The sequence below is a fragment of the Pocillopora damicornis genome, chromosome 2 (genome assembly GCF_964200805.1).
Source record: "Pocillopora damicornis chromosome 2, jaPocDami1.2, whole genome shotgun sequence".
NCBI lineage: Eukaryota > Metazoa > Cnidaria > Anthozoa > Scleractinia > Pocilloporidae > Pocillopora > Pocillopora damicornis.
The window spans coordinates 30149957-30171265 of record NC_142671.1 but is presented as its reverse complement, the minus strand read 5'-3'; the positions used below and the strand labels follow the sequence as shown (position 1 = coordinate 30171265).

At 36.9% G+C, this 21309-nt stretch overlaps 3 long non-coding RNA genes across 7 annotated transcripts in view; 1 reads left to right on the top strand and 2 right to left on the bottom strand.

Moving 5' to 3' along the window:
- Positions 1-3100: 3100 nt before the first annotated feature.
- LOC149050789 (uncharacterized) lies at positions 3101-6980 on the bottom strand. 3 transcript variants are annotated; one of them, XR_016184400.1, is made up of 5 exons: positions 6874-6980; positions 6457-6527; positions 6270-6367; positions 6116-6164; positions 4735-5085 (listed from the first exon to the last, which is right to left on the bottom strand). It is a non-coding gene; the product is annotated as an uncharacterized LOC149050789 (long non-coding RNA). The 3 variants fall into 3 exon arrangements; XR_016184399.1 differs by lacking the exons at positions 4735-5085; positions 6874-6980 and adding an exon at positions 3101-3661 and having other exon boundaries at positions 6457-6863; XR_016184398.1 differs by lacking the exon at positions 6874-6980 and having other exon boundaries at positions 6457-6863.
- Positions 6981-13719: 6739 nt separating this feature from the next.
- The window catches only part of LOC149050787 (uncharacterized), a 22158-nt gene continuing 14568 nt past the window's right edge, over positions 13720-21309 (bottom strand). For all 3 annotated transcript variants that reach the window (XR_016184419.1, XR_016184418.1, XR_016184420.1), the window contains one exon: positions 13720-14370. This is a non-coding gene — a long non-coding RNA (uncharacterized LOC149050787). The remainder of the gene's footprint in view (positions 14371-21309) is intronic.
- On the top strand, positions 14391-17469 carry LOC149050788 (uncharacterized). Its single transcript, XR_016184416.1, has 2 exons — positions 14391-14913; positions 15139-17469. It is a non-coding gene; the product is annotated as an uncharacterized LOC149050788 (long non-coding RNA).

The following is a 21309-nucleotide window of genomic DNA, read 5'->3' as shown; positions in this document are numbered from 1 at the left end:
TTGTTTAATAGTTAACATTTCAAATGTCTCATTCTTATTTTGGAAAGGAAGTTTTAAAACCCGCCAATCCTTCGTCGTACTTTGTAAATAAAAACATTTATACTTTTAACTTTGAAACCGAAAATCGATTGCAAGACTCGATGTCTAAAGTTAAGCACTGTTAACATGCAAGACTAACCTTTAATATTATTGTAAATTATATGAAAGAAACAGTAATATTATATTAAAAATAGGCTTGGTAAACAAACTTGTTGTCCTCTTTCCAAGAACTAACAACGTGAAAAACAGTTTTAGTTATAGCGGCGCAACCCTTTGGAATAGCTTTCCCTGTAACATTAAAGAGTCTGGTTCATTAAACCAATTTAAACGCCTTCTTTATCATAATTTTTAAACACGGCATCCACGGAAATCAGGTTTTTAAGTGGCACATTGTTGTAATTTAATATAATTTTGGGATAAGGATTTTTAGGTGCTTAGGACATTAGTCATTGTAATGGAATTTTTTTGTACCTGCTGAATTTTTTTTACCGTGTCTAAATAAAGATTAAATGAATAAATAAATAAATAAAGTTGACGAGAAAAAAAAGGAACGAACCAAATGATCCTAATGACGACAAAAACGTTTTAACCTTAACCAGAGCGAATTCAAAGATAACACAATCAAAAAGCATGTTAACAATGTTATGTATAATTCTTTTGTGCCTCTGTGTATTCACGCGCTCGTCTGTATTTTAACCGCCTGTTTATTAGTCCTGTTGTCCCAGTAAATTTGCTGAAACTTGTTATTAGGCTACATTATCTAAATCTATACTGAAGAAAATAAGCACCCGAGCACCATTTAAGTTAAGTTTTAAATTAAGTTAAAAGTACCCGAGAAATAAATTAAGAAAAAGCCGATTGAGAATCGTCAATTTCCCTTTTTTATTTGCATGAAGACTTTGGGAGGCCGTGGAAGATGCCACTGAAATATTCACATATTTTGTTGCACTTCCTCTCCTACCGAAGAACTTGACGCAGAATTCAGTTATGCCCAACTTTCTCAATTTTGATTAGCTTAATAGGACATTTCATATAGAAATCAGGCTTGTTGACAATTTTAAGTTGTTGAAAATTAAATAAAATTTATTTAAGTGTACGCATGCGCGTATCTCTGTGTTCAGCTGAACGCAAGGAAGTAAATGAGAAACTTTAGAGGGAATTGTTTGTCTCAGCTGGTTATTTTGCTCCTAGTTTGACTGATGTCAAGGCTCTCCGAGTTGTTCTTTACTCCTTACTCATTAGAAATATTAGTAAATTTTGAATCTTTCCCAAAATGCCACAGTGTTATCTGCAAAACGGGACCATCTCAGTCATGAGAGGACGCGCGGACATACTGCAAAGACACAAAGAAAAAGAGACAAGCTTTGCCATGAGCATAAGCAGCTGAGACTTGAGAATTTTAATCAGAACTTTCCGAGGGAAAGTTGGACACTAAAAAACCGTGAATTGTTTGGCTGAATAGCTATAATTTTATTGATAGAGGGCGGGGGAGGGGCAAGGAATACTTGGAAATAACGATTGACGAGAGTAGGGGTCTAAAGGTATAGTCAAGAGGTTCTCTTAGAGGAACTTTTCCTGTTAACAACCAATTACAAAACCATATAAATATACAATTGCAAAACGAAAATTCTTTGGTTATTGAGAGAAAAAAATACATCCACCGTATATCATAAAAGTGGACTTCTGTTTACTGCTAAAAATATCATGCGATTGTCTCCCGGCCTTCTATTGAGGAATGCATGCTTAGATAACGTCGCCAGATTTTCCAACGCAAAACTCAATCTAATCTTAAATCAGTTGATAAAAAAAGCCCACACAGATGTTTAAAGCTGCTCAATGAGGCTGTCTCATTTTAAATTCACTTTGGGTTGTTTATGTATTTATAATGCTTTTTTAAATTTACTAGTTTGGGCTAAAATAATTAAGTCTATAAGACCAGGGTTAAAATAGTCAAATACCTACATGATGCCATAGAAAATAGTTATAGGAAAGTTGAACATGTAAGCATTTCAAAGAACACAAAACAAAGTTCAACCCAGTCATCAGTTTGTAGCCACAGTAAATAAGTACTGTGGCTATGATATATAATGCACATCTCCATTCAGAATAATCCTAAAACTCAGATATATTATTTTTTATTTTTCAAGATTTAGCGGTTAAGTTTGTTGTTAACTAATCCTCCAAGTTCGTTGATACTATTAGGCGGCCGTTATCCTTAAAATTAAATATTCAAAACTGTAGTAAACAAAATTGGACAATCATCTTTTACTTCCATCTGTTTGGTTAGAATTTGAATAACAAAGGGATTTTTCCATCATGATCTTATCTTTGGGAGAAACCTTTGAAAGATGTCAACGAAGCATATTATTTTGTTTTTTTTTTGTTGATATACTTATTACAAAAAAAGTTCAATGGTTTATTCTATTAAATTTCCTAGAACAAAGAAACAAAAGCTTAAGCTGGTATTATTGCACAGTAAACAATCAAAACTGAGAAAATAGATTATTAAAAACTGGAACTGCTATATCATTGTGATACTAATTTTTATGTGTAAAGAAGACAAAATTCAGCTACTTCAATATATGTTAGCAAAGTGTCTCCAAGATAATTTATTGTGTGAGAATTTTGTTGTTTTGTGAAAAAATTAATTGCAACTTCACTTCAAAAAAAGGGAAGTAAAGTAAAAGTGAGAGGATGTGCTCGTACCATCTGACATATCCCTCTCTCCTGAAAATTACACTCAGTTAAGTTTAGTATGAGCCAGAAGAACCATGCAACCAAAATTCCACTGGTCTCTGGGACCTGATGCAACTTAAAGCGCAATGGAACCTCGATTTCACAAACTTCGACGAATTCTTCGATATAACGAACGATAGTCTTCAGCCCGACCAAAGTTACCGTAAAATGTATAGGAAAGAACCTCGATATAACGAAATCCTTGTATAACGAATACAATCCAGAGGCCCAAACGTATAACATACCCCGATATAACGAACAAACTTAAACACATGACAAAAGACAAACGCGAAACAGACCAACAAGAATCAGAATCCTAAAATTCTATAACAATTGAACAACGTCACTTTTAACAGCTCATTATAAATGCCGACGGCGTTAAGAAAACGGCGAAATTCGTAATTTCGTTCGTCTTTACATACGAGCATTTCTTGAAGCCACTTAGTTTGTTGGATGGTATATACTATTACCGACCATAATAAAGCCAGTAACGCAATTACTTAATGGCCACCACGTACATATGCGTCAGTATGATAGTAAATTCTAAGATGGCTAGTAACGCAATGACAAAATAACGAGATTTGTGATTATCATAAATCCCACGAATACCGACACTGACACTATCAACAAAGCTACAAATCCGCTTTATCCTCTTTGTCTCTTATTAGTCACTTGAAGGCATCTTGTAGTTGAAAGTGTTTATGACAGGAATTTCCTGTCTGATACCCTTGTTCCACTGAAATTTGTCCTCCGTGCATTAAAAACAAGGTGCTGTAGCTATGTACAGACCTGTGCAGCGTACTGCAGCTTCATGTAGACATTAAAGCCCAAATGTTATTAACAGTCGTCGTTCCGATCCCGAAATGCTGGGTAGCGCGACGTCACACTACAAAAAAAAAAAAAAAAAAAGTCATCAACCATTCCTCGATATAACGATTGGTTGTTTTTCCACAAAATCGTTAAATTGAGGTTTTCGATAGGACGAGCCCTAGCCTACGTGTAGCCGTACTCTCCCCCCCCTCCCCCCCCCCTCCCTCCCGAAAAAAAAAAGGGAAACGGAAGGTAGGGAACCGTTGCACTAGGCATCTTGTTTTCGGCGGGTTATTGGAGCCGGTGAGGATTTCCAGGAAACATTACTAAAAACCGCTGTCCAACTGACCGCAGTATTTACAACGGCCTCCAAAGTACACGTAGATGTTCTTGATCGGCTGCATTTCTATAGCATGACGTAAATGTTACATACAAAACGAGGAATGATTTGAGGGTGTGATTTGAATCCAAATGGCTGAGATGGATTTCTTAGTTGAAATCCTGTCAAGAAAAGGTGTAAGAAACTGGATAACGGTCGGGAGTTAGCGCACATCGTGCACCTATAACGACACCCCACCTCCCCTCCCTTCCCAACGTGATTCGCCGTGTTTGGATGTTTTGGTTTGTTTGTTTTTCTTTTATTTTTCATTTCTACAAAAGAGTGCCAATTTTCAGTTGTTTTTAAACAAAACTTCCATTACCTAAGTATGCCCCGTAATTAGAGCACTTGGAGGCGAAATAACTCTGAGGATATTGTAAGATCACATGTTATTTTAGAATCACTTTACTCTCACTTTGTTGACGAACACTTGTTGATTGATCCCAAAAGACAGAGATTTAGAAAGACTAAAACTCAGACTCACTCGATGTACTTACACGTGTTTCTTCCTTAACAAAAACCACCACAAACTAGCTTCCTGTGCCACAGTTCGCTAATTTACTGTTCAAATTGCAGTTTGTGCCACACATGAACAATAGCGAGTTTAAGAATCGACGACGGCGATGCCGTGGACAAGGTCGGTTAAAAAGTGGACCTTTATTTTACCTACGACTCTCGCGATACTCTGAAGTCATTTAGTTTGTTTTTCACAGTCAAATCTACAACGAAATTGAATGAGGAACACGGCGTTAAATTAGAAATTGAAATTTAACCGTCGTCGTTCACGTTCTCCAAACAACGCAAAGTTTGGTGATTTCACGTTGTAGTTTTGCAGAGGACGCAGAGAAATTTACAAAAATTTATAACGCACATGCAAAGCCATTGTTCTGCTCATTAAACCTTTTGTTTAGTGACGTTCCCGTTGCCGTTGCAGTTGTGGTTTTCTTAAAACCCCTCTAATGTCTGCCAGAGAGGGCATGGAACTGTTTCACTCCCGTCTGCGCACGCCCACCCGATCACGTGGAGCGGTCAGAGCCTCAAGGGCGCGCTGCCTGTTAGGCTTCTTCCTTTACTAAAAGGTGAGGTCAGCAATCTGCAGTCCTCCGTGTGATGAGACGAAACTGGAACGTTTAAAGAGCCATTTTGAAACAGTTTTCAGTTTCCCAGGCGACTCTCTTCAATGGAAACGTGAAGAAAGATGGTATGTCAACCTTCCACGAGCCGCCTCGAATAAAACAGCAGCTAAGTTTGCAGTTTGGGATAACTTCATTCTAATTTATTGTTACAGTTACGACAAGATTTTATTTAAAAAATCAATTTTATTTACTGTAATTAACCCCTTCACTCCCAAGAATGCTTGGTTTTCAAATATCATTTAAGATATAATTGTATTTTATGGAAAAGAATTAACAGATTTTATTTATAATTTGTGTCAAACCAAATTTAATGATTGATTAGGACTATTTTATGTGAATAGCTGTAATTGGGGATTAATCTGTATGAAGTTTTCAGGAAAAGAAAAGTAAATCAAATTTCATCCTAATATTACTACATGTTGATGTTAATAATTAATCAAAGTTATTTTACACATAAACCTTAATTAAGTTTGTAAATAAATTGATTGAGTACTTGAATTTTAGCAGGGGTTTTTTAATTTTAAGTATTTATTTTATATAATTAGCCTCAAATTTTTGCATAAAATTCCCAGTAATTCATAAACATTCCTATAAATTCCTGAAAATTCCTAGAAATTCTCAGGGATTTTTTAGATTTACAGCTTTTCAGGTAAAGTCATAGGTGCTGAGTTGGAATTCCTAGGAATTCCAAGTCCTTTTGGCTACAAACTTGGAATTTCTGAGAATTTCTGGGAATTTCTAGGAATTTCTAGGTTTTTAGAACTAGATTTGTTATGGTTGGGAATTCTTAGTCTGAATTTACCGTGAAAATTCACACTTTTATTCCTAAGAATTCTTAGGAATTCCAAAATCCATTTTGCAAGGGCAGTGCAGTCCTGGGTTGCTTTAATCCAACAATCAATTTAAAATTGCTCTAGATGCTATATCAAATCACACAGTGTTCAAAAAAGGTTCCCAACACCAGTTATTGAATATGACATACAACTCTTTAGTTAGCAAAAGATTTGCAACTTACCAATTCAACATTGCCTTGTTGGACAATTGTACCAATGTCAGCCTCAACACTAGGGAGACAAAACATCATTTGTCAACATCAAAACAGTCACATACATGTAAAAACTGGAGATATGAGTTGCTTTCTACTATCTCATGTTTGGATGATGACGTACTGTATGTTCCAAGAGATTGATCATCAGATTCTTTGTCTTCATTAAAGACACCAATCTTTATCATTTCTGACCATGTGAGTTGTCCACAAAGGCCTTCACTAAAACAATCAGAAACAAAACAATCAGAAATTAAATATCCCATGTTTTAAGTATGGACTAGGAACCACAAACCCATCAAAATCTTTACCTTGCACACTTCATTCCATATTGGATTCACTGTGCTGTCCTTTGTCTTTATGCAGAATGTCTTGGCTCCCACTGGCAACAGAAAGAAATATCATCATGAGCTATGGTGCACATACAGTAAGATACTCATTGGTGTTCTAAAACAATGATCTTGTCCCAGTGAATTTATCTCCTCATGGAGGCAAAGCAAATGAGAAATCCAAAAAAAGACTTAATAATTAATAAATTTATGTTTCACTGATTGCTGATACTATTTAATTCAGAATAAACAATTAAAAAAGTTTACACAGAAGTAGAATTTTCAGAGGAGTTCTGACTTAAAGTATGATTCACTTTCCATGAAACTGAGGAAGAAAATTTTCAGTGACACAAGCACCAAAAGACACTTGGATACAATTATACTTCACAGTTTACCCACAATGCCCGTACTGTAATTGCTTCCGTTGAAGCTAAATGTTACCACTTCCGAGCTGAGAAAAGTGGCGAAATATTTTCTGGTAAGATTAACACCCCCGTGATTAGTTCCTTTAAGACAGAAAATCACAGTTAGCGTTTCATTTCAGGATAAGACGCCGTGTGATCAAAAGAGAAGACAAGTGAGACCGTAATTTCTCGATAAATTAATCAAGACCCGCGAACGTTGGTAAGCAATAACTTGTTTTGTGATTATGTTTCCTAGTTGGTAGTTGTTACTCAAAGCGAAACTTATCACTCGTTTTCTAACTTTCTTTTAGTTCTTTTAATTGCCACGAGCTCGTTTCCAAAATCGAGATTATTCTTAAGCTATGATTACAATACTTAGGTGATTTCTTCACGTAATGATTTCAGTTGACCGCTTCGATATAATAAAACCCCGAGGAATAGAAAAGGAATAAAGAAAGAAAAGATCCTACATTGGTTTTGTGTTTATTGCATGCGCGTATATCAACCCAGGAATCGAGTTTTCAACTCTAGCTTGAAAAGAAACATTTACATGAACAGACCTCAAGAAGTGACATACTTCATCATTCTCTTTGGGATCCACTGTCGCTGAATTGGTTTCATCCGCTATGAAGTTCTCTGCTAATACGATAAAATAATAGAAAAGCAAATCGTTAACTGGGTCACTCGGCAATTGTATGAGCAAAAAAATACGGTGGAACATGAATAAGGTATCACCAACATGTCTAAAATAGAAACGAAACATGAGATTCAAGGTGGACGATCGAGTTATGTCAAAGAAAATCAGTTTATTTCATGTATGTTTTCATTCTTCGTCAGCCAAATTAACAATTAAAAAACAATATTGGCAAATTCACGCCACATATCCGAAGAGGATCAATCATTTTCGAGCGCTTTAAATACTTATGAAAAGGTGTGGGCCAATACTTTTCAAGTTCATACGAACTGAACGAATTTCCCTCCTCAGGTCCTCACCTGCTACGCATACCATTTCCATTTTGGATTTCGCCTGAATTCTTCTTAAGTCTGGAATTGTCTGAATTTACCCTTAAAGGAGGGTCTCAATGAGGTTAACCGTTAGCCGTACTACGGCCGAAAAATTTGCTGTTAGGCATAAAAATTGACAAATTTTTAACTGTCAGTCGTAAAAATTTTAGCCCTATAGAATTGTCTCTTTCTATTACGAGTCATCTTGTGTCATTTTGGGTTAACCGTTTGTTGTAAAATGGCCAAAATTTTAACCGTTGGCCGTAAAAACCATCGCCCCATCGACACCATCTTAAAGTCGTATGACTCAGTGCTTTGTCTTCAATTTGACAGTGGAAGAGAACCTTTTAAGTGCCACGTGTTATCAGCGATTCTTATCAGGTTCAGAGTACATGTACAGAACTGATTTTAAACATTTTCTTACCCGATTGAACCTTTCTCTTCAATTTTTCAGAAGATTCACTTGAATCTGGAGACTAGACATCAATGAAAAGAACTAAATAACGACAAACGGCTTTAATGTCTATCAAAAACAGAGAAAGGTCCAGAGAAGACACATTTCAGAATTTGAATGTATACTCATCTCCATGTTTTGTAATGAGTTTTTTTTTTTTTTTTTGTTGCGGTAAATTGTTTTAGTTTCCACGCACCCTGCACTTCAGAGAATATTCCTTTTTTCACTTTGGGCTCAAATCGGCTCCTTGTGGTAACCCCTCTGTCTCGCTAAGCCATTGTGATTATTTCGTTTTAATTTTTCGACATTCCATCGAAAAGTGATCTGTGTGATTAAGCTGCTGCTTCTGCTGATTCCACTATTTATACACGATTACCTTTGAGCAGCTTTCTTCAGCTTTCCGTCCTGGCCTTCAGACCCAAATTCTTCGGACATTATTCTTTGGTGAAGTCTCTCCTATATCAGGTGCAAACTGTTACCTTGAACTATAAAGTAAATTCGAGATATGTTTCTCGACGAAGCAATGATAAAAATATACGCAACACTTGAAGAGAACTAAAATTGAAACTCGAGCAAACGCGATGAAGTTCTCATAAATTGCAAAACCGAAAACTACAATTACATCAGGTTTAAAATGCGATGTGCTTTAGGGCTTCCAAGTGGCGGGTTTAAAAAAAAAGATATTTACGTAGCAGAACAATTTTTAAAATGCTTGCGAAAAACTCAAGTCAGACTTCCCAAGTCAGATCTCGGTCTGCCTTGGGCAGTCGCTGCAGTCTAAACATAACTACAAAGCGATACAAGTCAAAGCAGAGCACGAACGATTACGCTACCTCAAATTTTACCACCACCGTGACAGTCCTTGAAATCCATAATAACATGTGAAATAGTTTTTTTGACTGTTTTTGCGTCCCGAATTCACTTAGCAACGAGGAAACACCGTTGAATTTTCCATGGCTTCGTGTATTATGACGCAACAAACGTAAACTTTACAGAAAACCCACTGACCAGCCCTGAGTTCGAACAGACTGAATCGCTTCTCTCCCAATGGCATTTGCCTTGGTTTCAAAACGCGTTACAGTGCGCAATCTTTCATTTGACGGATGTACCTGGCTTTCATGAAGAAAAATTTTATTTCGCAGCACGCAAAACTGACTGAGACAATGTGGCATACGCAAGCATGCATCCGTTTAGTGTGATTCAATCATCAACGCTCGCGCTCACGCCGTTGCCAGATTCTTCGAATCACGTTTTTTCCCTGTTTTCATTTTCGCTTTGTTTTTCTGTTTTTTCACGAGGGGCCAAAGTGAGTTGTGCGATGAACTACAACAGCGTCGTCCAGTAAAATGTCAAAGAGTAGTGGCCAGCATGGAAGTTGACAAAGAAAACGAGTTCCCACCTTTTTACTGCAAAAATCACAGACAAGAAAAGCAGCCCCAAAGTATTACCGATGCCAGAGCCGTAACGTTCCACTTAAAGGTTTCACCTTCATTTCTTCATTAAACTTATGTAGAATTGTTAACCAAATTATTTCAAGTGTATTTTGAAATTAATAACTTATTTAATTCAAATAGCATAAATAGTCATTTAAATTATTTTAAAAAATATTATTTTTAAAAACATTATTATCTTCCAACTTCCCGCATTGTTTGGCTTTTATTAACATGTTCTTAGCCAGTGCATTTGTTAAGTACTCATGGAAGCGCGCGCATCGATTAATATGCTAAATATATGTTATTCACCGGACGGGAGGTTCGTATTGGGAAAAACTGTGCCCGAGGTCTCGGATACCGCCCGAGGCCCTAGGCCTCAGGCGGTACACAAGACATAGGGCACAGTTTTTCCCAATACGAACCGACCTTGGCTGGTAAATAACATTTTTATTTTTTTCCAAAACCTAACAAATGGTTGCGAAAAGAACCTGAATGATAAAAGGCTGTAAGTAAGGCAAGATTCTCCATAAACTGAACAATTTATGAGCAAGTAGATGGTAGAGAAAACAAGGGCAATGCAAATGAAAGAGAGAGGTTTCATCAAAACATAATTATTTGCGTAATGATATTAAAAGGTGATTTAAAAGGCTTCCAAGAAAACTTCTAAACATTTTTTTAAAAGGATTGGATACCACTCGCTGTGAGCGGGCCGGATGGGGAGAATACTGCCCCGCTCTTGGAACCAATCAGATTGCAGGATTTGTAGAATACCGCCCGCTCACGAACTGAGAAAAAAACAATTGAATATTATTAACTGAGTTGATAACGTAGATTGGCCACCGTTAAGAGTTTGAAAGGTGAAGTTTCGAGCGTTAGCGCTTCGTCAGAGCGAATGGACGAATTGTGGGTTGTGCGTGCGTTTATATGCAGAAAATGGAGCTGCGCTATTGTTGGGAAAAGGGTGAAAACAAGAACAAACTAGTTGAATGAAAAGTGCTCGTTGATACCGTGAGGATTACAGTGCCGATTTGAAAGTATCGGTGGTTTTAAGTCATTGAAATTAATAAAAAGGTAGTTGACCTCATCAGGTTTAAATTTTCCGTTTGCAATTTACTTTGCAATATTTTAATATTTTTCGCTTGACGAAAAACCTTGATTCTTTTTTCTACCGAGCAGTTTTCTGTGGGTAAAAATCAAGTTTACGTTTCAAACAGCGAGTTCACCCAATGGGCTCATGTAAGGTTTATGAGAAAGAATCGTGTTTTTTCTCGAGGATGTTTGTTTAATGATCGTAATCAATGCTTTCTTGAGGGTATCCAACAAGGTTCTTCAACCCCGCGATCCCGACTAATATTTTCTCTCAATCCCGTAATTCCGACGGCTTATACCGGCCAATCTTGATCATAAAAATGTTTTCCTAGTCCATTTCCTAAACGTAAGAGGGCCTCTTCGGTTGGTGGTGATTTTCTCAACCGGCATTGATCCGTTGAAGTCTTTGGTCACCGTAAGGCGTAAGTTTATCTCTTTTCACCAAAATGATGATATTGTTCATTTCAGAAGTTTTCAAAGTTTTGCACGAACTAAGTACGCTATTCACGGTAACGACTTCCTTCGGATTTAACTTAAATCACACACAAGCGTATAAGTAAAGAAGTCAGTGTCGCATAACAATCTCAACAATCTCAAAAACTGCATAAAACACTAAAGGTGACGGCAATCCTAATGTGCCATAGCAAGGGAAAAAAAGAAAAATGACCTGAACACAATTCTGTTGTTGAAGCGAATATTTCTACCAAAGCCGGAGCCCCATTTTTCTCTTTGTCTTGTTTCCCCGCTGTTTTCTTGCGACTCCTCGAAGTCAGAACGCTCGAGGCTAACCGGTTCGCCCTCCTGAATATCTGTCTGATAGAGGCACCACGGGGGAGTTAAAGCTCTTGTTGCTGCAGCAGCAAATGTTTATGTCCAGTCCCTCATCTTCTATATGCTCTGTGGTGCCATCCAGTACAGGAGGTAACGGTTAAATTACTTGTATGGCCGACAGAATAATGGCACGTTCTGGTAAAGGATACCAAGAATTTGGATTTAAAATAGTCCGCCGCCCGATGGGTTGGCCTCTTTAAACCTTCTTTGGCTGCGTTTCCAAACTTTCTTTCGTAATCTAACATTGTGAAAAGTTTATATTTGTTATGCATAACTGAGTGAATATCCTCCACGTCTAGTGTCATGCAACTCAAAAGGTTAAGAGCCTCACATCGATATAATTCCGACACTTTCTGGAGTTTCTCTTTTTGTTACGCCGTTAAGCACTTCAATTGACGCAACAGTTTTAGATGCCACCTTACCCTTCGGGCCGTTAAGGATTTTTGGTAAGTTGGCAACTTCGCTTTTGATAGAATTTTCATTCCTGCGCAATTACTGAAGTGTCGCTGACCATTCCGATCAATTTCATCATAAATTCTCGTCAACGGACAGTCCCGTTCTTGGTTCGTTCAAGTGATTATTTCAGTCCCGTATCTCGCCCCTTAAAATCGCCGATTCCCGTGTCCCGCCAGCATAACATCATTCCCACATCTCGCCCCCTTCTTACACTAAATTCTCGGATCACGGCCTTTAAATAAGATCAATCCCGGATCCCGAATAGCCATTGGGGACGCTCTTTTTTGACTTTGTGGACTTCGATTTAACATGAAATATAAATCTCAGTTGATGGATTTTACCGTTGACTGTTCAATGTTCAATGTTCAAATGCAAGCAATATAGATTTCGGTGTTTTCGTTCCTTCATAAATTTAGACCAATAAATTTAAGGTATTCGATTAATTAAAATATTATCTCTATCGGTGAAACGTCATCTCTGAACAGCTCATACAGCTGGAATTTGATACTCGCCGTTCACTGAAGTCACTGCAGTAGCCAGAATTATAATCGATAGGGGTAAATCATCGTAATCGTTCGTGGAGGTCGGCTTTATTTTGATCTTATGACGCAATATCAACGGAGCGGTAAGCATTCCAGCCAGTCGCAACCTTCGTGTTTGAAATAAAAGACCGTAACTGTTGAGCGGCCACTGACGAAAATTGACCAGTTTCATTCTTCTAATGTTTTTATATATCTTTCGCACTGCGAGACTGATCCAATCACTGCGGCAGGAAAAAAATATACATGTGGTCTGACAACTTTGGTTTATGAATCACTGCTCTAAAGTTTGTTATAAGGAGATTTTAGGAGCAACTAGCTGAATTTTACAAACCGTAACCTTTTGAGCCTCCAAATAGTTACATTGTTGTTTCACTGTGACCGACTTTAGTTTCGTGCCGCGAAAATTGCGCCAAAACTCTAATTACTTCTACAACACAAGCACTTTTTGTTTGTCTTGACGACAAAGTTTACGACCAAGTTTATCTTACAGGGTAAGTACCAGGGACCTTAACGCGAACCACGACGCCAATGGCAACAAGGACAAGGCAAAACAAAATATCATAACAGTTGGCAAAATAATAGCTAATCAGCAGGTACCTATTAAACCTTTGTAAATTACTTAGCTGCCCTGTAAAAAACAAAATGAAATCACCAAAATTTGCGTGATCTGTGAACGGAAGCTTTAAAATAAGTTTCCATTTGGAACTCAAAGCGGCTCACATACGTTATGCTGAAGTTTCAGTGAAGCGTCGTAAGAAACCGTGAACACACCCAGACATCCGCAAAATTTTAACATAAAATACAAATACATTTTTTAAGTGACGTCTTCCTCGGCGTTGCCTCAGTTCCTTACTGCCAAAGATCCTTGGTGTTGATTTGGTATTTGCAAACTTCTGAAGTGCAAAGTCAGACTGCCTCAGCGTATTTCAAAATCAGTAATTTAAAACTTGTACTTGACAGGTTTGTTTTAGATAACCTGTAACACTTTTAATTCCTCTGATCGCACTTTCTCTTATAAAGAACCAAAATTCTTATCACAAGAATAATTTTATTGCCAGTAACTTTGATAAGTATACATGCAAATATTGATTAAAAATTCAATAAAGGTTTTTTTTATCACAAGTGTATATTTCTCATGTGACCTCTAACATAGAAGTCAGTTGCATCTATTTGGGATTGAGCTTTGAAAGGAATAGATGTACATCTTTACTCATTAAGCTGTAGGGTCTAAAAGTTAATAACTATGCAGAGGAAGAAATGAAATACATCAATTTCATTATTGCCAAAAAGCTCTTGGGTAAGTAATTAGAAATTAAAAAAATTACTCAAACTGTAAATACCAGACTGTTGCAATGTTGATTTTCCTCACTATTTTGTTTACAAAACATTTCATTACAATTCTCTATGTTACCACTAGTTCCAACATGAGATTTTCTGTTTGGTATTGTTACATGCACTGTTAGTAGTAAAATTGATAATCATTGACTACTTTACATATTAAGACTCTTTTTTAGAGCTAGCGAATAACAGTGGACATTTACTCTGGAAAATTCTGCTTATAAAAGCTTTCATGACTGCTTGTCCCTAATTTCAAACGCTTTTCTTTCATTTGTAAGAACTTCCATGACCTTCTTCTCCATGTCCTCCAAGGAAATGGTGACTTTATCCGGTGATGAAAAATCCTGTTTTGAAGCAATAACATTACAACATGATCTCGAGACCGAAATTACGATTATCGTTATTTCTAAATTGGCACCAAATTTATGGATATAGTAATTTCGTGGCACTCTTTACCAATGCTCTTTACACGTGTTAAATAAAGAGAAGGACTCAGTTCCACTGTCTTACAACATTCAAGATGGCGGAGGAAAGGGGTAAATGTGCGTTCAGTTGTGATCAGCATGATCTCGACACCAAAATAACGATTACCGTTATTTCTAAATTGGCCCTGAAATAACGAATATCATAATTTCAGTGCATGTCTGAGACCTTCGGGCTCGAAGCTTGGGAACTAGTATTCAGGGAAAGATAAAATGGCGGCTTACGGCGTCGAAGGAAATCTCAGTAGTTTAATATTTAGCGTGAAAAGGCTTGGGTGTTGTGATCTGGTTCTCAAGTAAAAAAAAAAATCACGGTCTGCAATGGCCCTACCACCTTTTGAACAACAAGAAAACATTGAAACGGTGGTAAAAAGCAGCAAGTTTCGAAGTCTAAACGAAAGATGGGTAAGCTGAGTTTCAGTCAAATATCATGACATTTGGGATGTAATTTCGATACCGAATAAATAGTTCTACATGGTTACACACGCATAGGATTCTGTTGTGTTCACGTGAAGGCCATTTCAGCCATTCCTGCCACTTGTAAGTGGTAGGAAATAAAAGATATGTATAGTTGTTTCGTATTGAAGCCCTGTGAAATCAAAAATTTGATTTATTTCTTCTTTGTTTTAGGTGGTCATTATCCATTACTTTTGGAAGTCGATGCTGATGAGAAAGAAAAAATGTTTATGATTATTTCTTCTCTCGAACATTTTACTATTTAGGTACCAAATAATCTTGATACTGAAGACCATTGCATCCTATTATGAAAAATGTACCCCTGATTGCTTTGTCAACATGTATGATGTAATATACCTTGAGATTTGTGGGATTTTCACATGTAAACTAGAAATACCTGTAGAGGGTAATGATGTACTTAATGCAAAGTGTTTTGGTACAAAGTCTGCTTTGCTGTAATCTACCTGAAGGTGCTTTTTATATGCTAGTAACACTTGCACAGCCCAGTCAAAATGTTCTTTAGTAGTAGTCAAGCTGGCTGTTGTAATTATAGGCAGCAGAGGCCAAACCTCATCCTGAAAAGCAGCCTGAAAGGTGTGAAGTCAGTGGAAGATACTTCATTGTAGGTGGCCAAATTGCAGGCTGTCAGCCCATTTTGAGTGAGTAGTTAAACTCAAGATCGGCTATTTTAACTAATTTTATTGAGAGCCAAATCCTGCAAGGCTTATATTCTGTATTAATTTGAAGTGTTACTTTTATGTTTCTTATTTTGCAGTAAGTGGGCTTGTTGTGGCCATTTTTCTCTCAAACATTTTTTTCAGCTTAGTCAAAACGTTTTTTAGAAGTAGGCAAGCTGGCTATAGTAACAGAAGGTAGAGACCAAACCTTGTCCAGACTAGACGCCTAACAAATGTTCTGTGTGGAAAGCCAAATCCCTGGTTACCGGCACATTTTGACTAGGCTATTTGTTATTTAGCTACTCTTATTATTAAAGATTACTGCATTCCTTTTTAATAATTTGCTGCCAATTGTATGCTGTATATAGCTTATGATTTGTGTGATTTTCAAGAGTAAATTAGAAATACCTGAAGATGGTAATGATGTACAAGATAACGTACTTGATGCAAAGCAATTTTGGCACAAAGTGTATGCCTTGTCCTTAGGTGATTTTAACATGCTAATAAGATTTGTTATTCAAATAATATACATCAGCTGGAATGGGAATATTGAAAGAAAAATAATAATATTTAACCATAACAAGTTTTGGTTTTATGTCCAAATTAAGCACTTAGTTGAAGATCACTGCACTGATCAGGCCCCGAAAGCCAAAAAAGAGCTGTCTGCTGTTAGTTTAATTTTTGTCATTTCTATTGATTTATTTTATTTATCAATGTTTCTTTGAGTTATAATTCATTGACCTCTTTCAATAGTGCAGGTTCGCTCGTGTAACCTAATCCCACATGTATGTATGTACAATCTCAGTTGAAATTTTGAGTGGCAGGCAAGCTGGCAATAGTAATAGGCAGCAGAGGCCAAATCTTGTCCTGAATAGAAGTCTGACATGTGTGAAATTGGCAGCTATTTCATTGTAGGTGGCCAAATTGTTGGCTGCAGCACATTTTGACCTGGCTGATTGTGTGTGTGTTATGTATGTGTTCTTCTTTTTAGGTGTTAAACAGGTCAAAGTACCGAAAAAAACCTCTGTGATAACTTGGTAGTCTAAGATGTAAAAATTTTTAATAATAAGGTAAAGCTTGATCATTCTTAAGAGTTTGCATCTGTTCTAAAAGTTTTGGGGAGAGTTAGGGGAGCATTATTTATACAAATGTATTTAAAAAGTAACAAAAAAATAAAAAGAACTAGGGCAAAATCCCAATTTGCTTTAAAAGTTTATTTTATTAAGAGCATAATTCTGGATATAGCTTGGGATTTGTGTGATTTTCACAAATTGTTAGGTTGTTATGTAAACTTAATTTACAGGAACCTTGTTAGTTTTCAGCTTCAAGAACAAGTACATAATTGCAGGAAAAGCTTGAAGCTTGAAAAATTGACTGATGAAACTGGAACAGATGTCATGAGATTTGTACAATAGGTTGGCCTGGGAGGGACCAAGAATTAAAGAATTCATTGATTCTCTTACACCTTTTGTCTGCATAGTGTGCTTCTGTAGAGCTTAGTTATTGCTGTAGAAAACGTTTTTGGAGGGCCCTTGAGATCACTCACTTTTGAGCTAGTTGCCCCTAGGGAAGAGGATATCTGTACTTATTATCTCCCTTGGGGGGGGGGTGAAGGGTTAAAGACTGATTCTTCTCCAGTAGCCACAAGTACCCCTGCATATGGAAATTTTGAACACTATTAAAGGGCTAGTACCCTCATTTCATACTTGAATTTCTAATTTAGTGTAAGTTATGACAAATAATGAATGTAAATTCATCTTGGTTGTACAGGTTATATCCAGCAGTCCTTAAAAAAAATAAAAAGGTATTTTTCTGAATTAAAAAAAAAGTGTTCTTGCTTCAAAGTAAGTGCATGATATGTCATTCAATTAATGCTCTGGCAGAGTTTTTGTTTGAAATGCCAAAATCAACTTCATGAGTAAGGACAAAAAAAAAAGGCAATAAGCAAATGTTCCTCTGTATCCTTTATGTCAATTTGGGCTGAAAAACAGGTTTTTTTCCTTTTGCAAAAATTAGCTTATTTCACGACCAAAAACGATGCAAACAAGCTGAAACGTTATGTTTTCAGCAAAACAGCGATAGAATCTGCGAAAAAACAATGGAGACAAGCTAACACACAGTGTTCTCAGTAAAATTTGGGCAAACAAAACCTTAAAAATCAAAAAAAAAAACAATTGCGCTGACTTACCCATTTTTTGCAAAGATAACTGCCAAAACACTGAAAACTAGCTTGAAACTACATGTTTTTCACAAGATCGCGACGAAATCTGTCTAAAAACTCCAAAATACGGCAGAAATGTACGATTTTTGCAAAATTTTTCGCTAAAGTTGACAAAAACACTAAATTCGACTGAAAAGCACGTTTGTTTTTTTTGCAAAAATAAGCTTATTTCAGTTTTAAAAACGCTGCAAAAAATATTCTCAGCAAAATAGTTTAAGAGTCTGTGGGAAAACACAAAAACCAAGCTTAAACCAAGTGTAAATTGATAAAAAGGCCCGAATTGCGCATTTTGGCAGTTATTTTGGCAAAAAATGGTATATTTTGATTTCAATCAAACTTTCAAGTAGTTGTTAAAGTTTAGAGCCAAACACAATACCAAAAAAAAATTGGATGTTTTCAGAAAAAATTGTGACCCTCAGCCTAATCATAATCCCACCCTACCCAAGCCCTAACTCTAGCTGCGAGCTATCCTAACCCTAACCCTAACCCCGGGTTAGGGTTAGGGCTCGGGATAAGAACGGAACTTTTCACTCCAGTCAAAATGATGCAACTGGTTAACATGGTCCAACCAGCCAAAACAAGATAAAATGGTTTAAACGGTGAAAAGATTTTAAATACGTGACATGGTCCAATCGGAAGAAACGATCTCACTTAGTAAAATGGTGCGACTGGTTAACATGATCCAACTTGATAAAATGATGCCAATATCTAAAATGGACAAACTGGTTTAAATAATCCAACCAGTTGAAATGGTCTAACTGGATAATGCATGTGTAACCAGTGAAATTGGTTCAAATAATTCAGGTAAGGATGGTAACATTAGTTAAAAAGATCCAGCATCTTACAGTTGTTCAACTGCTAAAAATAATCATCCAACTACTAAAAGTTATTAAACCCCAATCAAAATTAATCCAACCGCTTCAAATAATCTAACTGGTCAAAATTCTTCAGGTAATTATTTTAGTGAAAAAGGTGACAAAATCTTCTTAAAAATATTTTTGAAGAGGCTTACACCCTTACCCTAAAAACTAACCCTACCCCCAAAGCCTAACCCCAAACCTTCACCCTAGCCCTAACCTCAACCGCAGACCCTCTAACCCTAACACTAAGCCTAAACCCTAACCCTAACCCTAGCCCCACACCATAACCCTAAAACCTAACCCTAAACCCTAAACCCTAACCTATGGCCCTTAACCTAGACCTAACCCTAACCCTAACCCTAACCCCAACCTTCTCTATCTATCCTGTAAGTGTACCAGTCGGCCTATCGTTTGTTTTTCAGTAAACTTTCAAGTAGTTACTGAAATTTACAAACACAATACCAAAAACCCTGCAATTGAATGCTTGTAGAAAAATATTAACGCCAACCCTAAGCATAGCCTCATCCTAGCCTTAACCCTAATTCTAACACTAAACCCCGCTAACTCTAAGCATAATTTTACCCTAGCCCTAACCCTGATTGTAACACTAAACCCCTCTGACCCGAAGCAACCCAAACTCTAACCCTAACCAGGTAATGGGCTCCTGCCCTAACCCTATCCTCAACCCTGACTTAAACCCTTTACCATAGCTTAGGATTGGTTTGGGGTTTGGGTTAGGTTTAGGATAGCACAGAGTTAGAGTGAGCACAGGACGAAATAGCATGATTCCGTAATTCGGAAAAATGAAACTCTATGTTTCCACATCATTCACTTCTTCCTTGGACCTGTTATGTTTCCGTTATGATTCCTGAACGGAAATATGACGACACGTTTCCGTTGCATTTCTGTCAACGGAATATTATCATCGCCTGTTTCCGTTACGTTTCCTTGTACGGATTCAAACTTTTACCGTCAAGTAAAACATATATTTATAAAGTGCTGTACAGTTCTTACACCACGTTACCATGAAGACGTGATCGTTCGAGGACAACAAAGGCAAATTGACGTGCATTAGGTGTGTACGTTCGTAGGAATCATAAGAAGTCCTAGAAGCTTCGATGTTTTACACTGAGCTATGTGCATGTTAATTTTGGAACTGTTTCGAAACCTTACAAAATTGAATCTTTTAAACTTACTCTGTGCTTAGATTTTTAAGCAGCTGGATCATTTGAGCCAGTTTAGTCACTCAAACCAGCAATACAATACTAGGCTAACTGGATAGTTTTAGGGTTAGGGTTAGGATTTTCAAGTAGGCACACGCAGTTGTGTGGATATTGTGGTACATGGAGTTTAGTAGAGTGTAGATTTTAGCAGTATTTGCCAGTGTTGACATATTTATAAAATTATGGTTCCAAAGTGCGTGTCACTGTTGAGAACCCAAGAAAATCATGAGAAAGTCGCCGATGGATTAGCCATAAAAATAAGCCCAACTCTGAGTCAATGCCAAACCACAAGAAAGTTGTGAAACTCGCGCCAATGTAAAAAAAAAAAAAACAACTGAGGTTCGAAGTATGGGTCGCTAACATCCTATGAAAATCATGGGAAAGTCGAGGAGATTGGTCATGGTACCAACCAATGCCACTTTCCCATGAAAATCAAGAAACCTGTGGTAACTAGCCAACATATGCTAGAATGACAATCTTTAATAAAATTCATATCTAATAAGGATATGTGAAATGGCCAATATCGCTCTTGGCCGAGATACTGGTTTGCCGTGTTTTGGCAGTTATTTTGGCGAATATGGTTAAAATCAAATCTGTGTAAAAACAGTAAAATCAACGAGTTATTGAGGTTCGTCAACATGGGGAGGGTCCTCTTAGTCTAGAGAAAAACTTCTGCCCACGGCTGAAGGCGTTAAATTAATAAATTGATATATCTGGGCGGCATATCAAACAGCAACACTAAACTTCTCCTTTCTCACAGCTTTTTCCCCTTTAACATCTTTGTTCATTCCATTTTTTTTAAAGTAAAAACTCGTTTTGGAGGCATAAAGGTCCCTAAAGCAACGTTTCAAGATTTTATGGCAATCTTGTGAAAAACATGTAGTTCCAGCTAGTTTAGAGGGTTTTGGCAGCTATTTACACAAAAAGTGGGTAAAATCAGCCCAATTTGTCGTGTTTCTGACGGTTTTTACGCGTTTTTTCCCCAAATTTTACTGAGAACACTGCGTTTTAGCTGGAATAAGTGTTTTCACATGGATTGTATCCCTATTTTGTTAAAGACATCGTGCTTTTGAATGTAAAATAGGCTGATTTTTGCAACAAAAAAAAAAGTGTTTTTCAGGTCGAATTGAGCGCTTTGTCAACTTTTGCGTAAAATTTGGCAAAAACTCGTACGTTCTGCCGGATTTTGGTGTTTTTAGATAGATTTCATTGCAATTTTACGAAATACATGTAGTTTCAGCTAGTTTGCAGCGTTTTGGGTTTGAGACCGGCAAGAGTGATGGTAGACACTCTTAGCAGAGATAATTGTGCTAGCAGATATTAAAATTTCACCTGTAAAGACAATAAATTAATTGAACACAAGA